This window comes from Cyprinodon variegatus, unplaced genomic scaffold (assembly GCF_000732505.1).
Source record: "Cyprinodon variegatus isolate N-32 unplaced genomic scaffold, C_variegatus-1.0 Scaffold2113, whole genome shotgun sequence".
Classification (NCBI taxonomy): Eukaryota; Metazoa; Chordata; class Actinopteri; order Cyprinodontiformes; family Cyprinodontidae; genus Cyprinodon; species Cyprinodon variegatus.
The window spans coordinates 31,964-34,589 of record NW_015152566.1 but is presented as its reverse complement, the minus strand read 5'-3'; the positions used below and the strand labels follow the sequence as shown (position 1 = coordinate 34,589).

The window sequence follows — 2,626 nt, the reverse complement described above, 5'->3', positions numbered from 1 at the left end:
AGGACCCTGGAGAGCTCTGCTGATGGAAACAAACTGAGATCCAAACATCCAGACTGATGAACGCTGCAGAAGAAACTCTGAGAGGTTTTCATGTTTAATTCAGGAACATATCAGCAGATCTGGACTTAAGTTTGACCTTTTTGTAGTGCTTAGTCCTGTTTCTCTCCTAGACATAGCTATGAGCTTAGCTTTTACTCTAACTGCTTGTGTTCTCTTCCATCCTTGTTTACATGATAAAAAGCTCAAGGATCATCTGCTTAACTGTTTATTTTTCCTAGCCAGAGCCTTCTGTGGAGCTATGGAGTTACCTTTTCTCACATTTAAGTAATTTCTCTCTGGAATTATTAAAGTATATCTGATTCTAGAAGTATTTCTGATGATAGAAAGTTTTTATAGATCTGTACTTCTATGTTTCTTTCTGTATCTGTGCTTCTGTCTCCTTGAACCCCAGTCTGCATCAGCAGAAGGCCGCTCACACCGAGCCTGGTTCTGCTGAAGGTTTCATCCTGTTAAAGAGAGTTTTTCTTCTCCACTGTCGCCACATGCATGTTTGGTGTGAGGGATTGCTGCAGAGTCAACAAAACAAGGTAGCAAATGTCTGCTGTCGCTACATGCTCCTCCAGGAGGAGTCAATCCTACAAAGATAGAAATCTTTTAATGATATGTATGTATCATTTGATTGGATTGTCTCTCTAAAGTGTCATGATATGGAAATCAAACTTGAAATGCATTTTGCAATTGTGAATTGTATTTATTAATCCAATATTAAATACTGAAATTAAAAAATGTTTCAAATCCTGTTTCTAAATGGATATTTAAAAACCATGATTCACAATTCTGATTATAAATACCTTTCTTCATTAAACATTTTAAAAGGTAATGCCCTTTTCCAATTTCCATCATTTTCTTTTTTTACCATTCATTTTCAAATATTTTGACTGTTGCATTTTCTTTTGACTTTATCATCCCCATTAATCATTTCGATTAACCTGGGCAAACTGGAGACCAAGTTGAACCAATCACAGTTGCTCCTCGGATGTAACTAGCTCTCTCATTGGTTAGACAGCCAAACTTGGATCATAAATGATGGCTACCACAGGAGGTACTGATTTACTGCTCCACCTGCTCCCTTTGTAACTACAGACAAAGTGAAAACTCACATTTCCTATTTGGCAGAATTAGTTTGATATCATCAGAAACAAGAGAAACTAATCTTGCTGGATGGATGATTTAAAAGTTTTGCCTTATATGCAGAAGTCTCCTTTAAGGTATTTGCATCATTGGCACCTGCTCTGTTGCTGTAGTTAGCCAAAGTGATTAATTCCTGTGTAATTCTCAGTCATCAGGGTCATGGCATGTCCATTCCATGCACAATAAAAGACTCCAACCATCCAGAAGAACAAGGGGCGGCTATTTAATTTCCATCTGACTTTTAATGTTCTTAGGGGGATGGACCTACATGCTGCTTAAATACATGAGAGCTCCAACTACAGATTGATCTGTGTGAGCTGACAGAATTGATAAAGACCCCTGGATAGGTGTTGAAACGTCTTCAAATAAACTGAGTTAAAGTCTGGTTGCCTTCCAATTTCAGCTTGTTTGTGGTTCCAAAGATATAAAGTTATCCATTGTGATGCTCCAAATATTACTTGCTGCCTCGTCCTCCATGTGCGAGTTTATTTATTATTTATCTACTAACCAAACACCAAATAGTCCACATCTGAATCGAGGTGTGATGACCATTCAAAGCAACAACAGATGCACTAGGAAGAATTTTGGCAAGAATTTTGCAGAAGAAACTAGAACATTGATCTAGAGAATCCAAACCTTGATGATGGACTGTTTGACTCTTAGAAAGTGTGTTTTTAACTATTCTTTACAGTCTAAGAGGAAACTTACCCATTTTTTCATATTCCAACCTGTTATCTGTTTTGTTTTCATGTTTTCTATCTAAAACAATTTACATACTAGACTATGGATTATATAAAAAATCAGGATCCTCTTCAATGAACATAGCCTGCATCCAACAAACAAGTTTTAATATTCAAAGACCCGTCCCTGTAGAAGAGTGACAAATATGCTTCAATTGAAAATTTAGGGGGAAGGTATGGAGCACCAGAAGTCTGATTTAGCTCTTTAGATAAATCCACTATAATTCCCAAACACATCGAGATTTTCTGAGGGACCCTGAAAGCTGAAACCCAGACAGATGGACAGACAGACTGACAGACAGACCTTACTCTCTGCCTTACTGTTTCCGGTTAGAGTTGAAATCTTTGGTCCTCCTGGAGCTCTCAGAGAGATGTGTGTCGCTGCGCGATGACACTGAGTTTGTGTGTCTGTTTTAGAACCGATGTGTAGAGCAGAGCGGTGAGGAAGAGGAGGAGAAAGGGGGAGACAGGTCCAACATGTGTCTTCCTGCTTTGGAGAAAATGCTGCCAACCTGCTGCAGGGAATCTGAGCCGATTTAAGAGCAGAAAATAAACTGAAGGGGAGGTCACAATCAGGTCAGAGGTTCTGCAGGTCCAAACGGATCACTGAACAAAAATAATCAGAAATATAATGATGATGGAGGATTTAATTAAACTCACACTAAATCATGATCTTCACTGAGACTTTAAAGTCC

At 38.5% G+C, this 2,626-nt stretch overlaps 1 long non-coding RNA gene across 1 annotated transcript in view; it reads left to right on the top strand.

Annotated features, from left to right (window-relative positions):
* Positions 1-2,374: 2,374 nt before the first annotated feature.
* The window catches only part of LOC107105169, a 3,768-nt gene continuing 3,516 nt past the window's right edge, over positions 2,375-2,626 (top strand). Inside the window, exon 1 of the long non-coding RNA XR_001482331.1 lies at positions 2,375-2,507. This is a non-coding gene — a long non-coding RNA (uncharacterized LOC107105169). The remainder of the gene's footprint in view (positions 2,508-2,626) is intronic.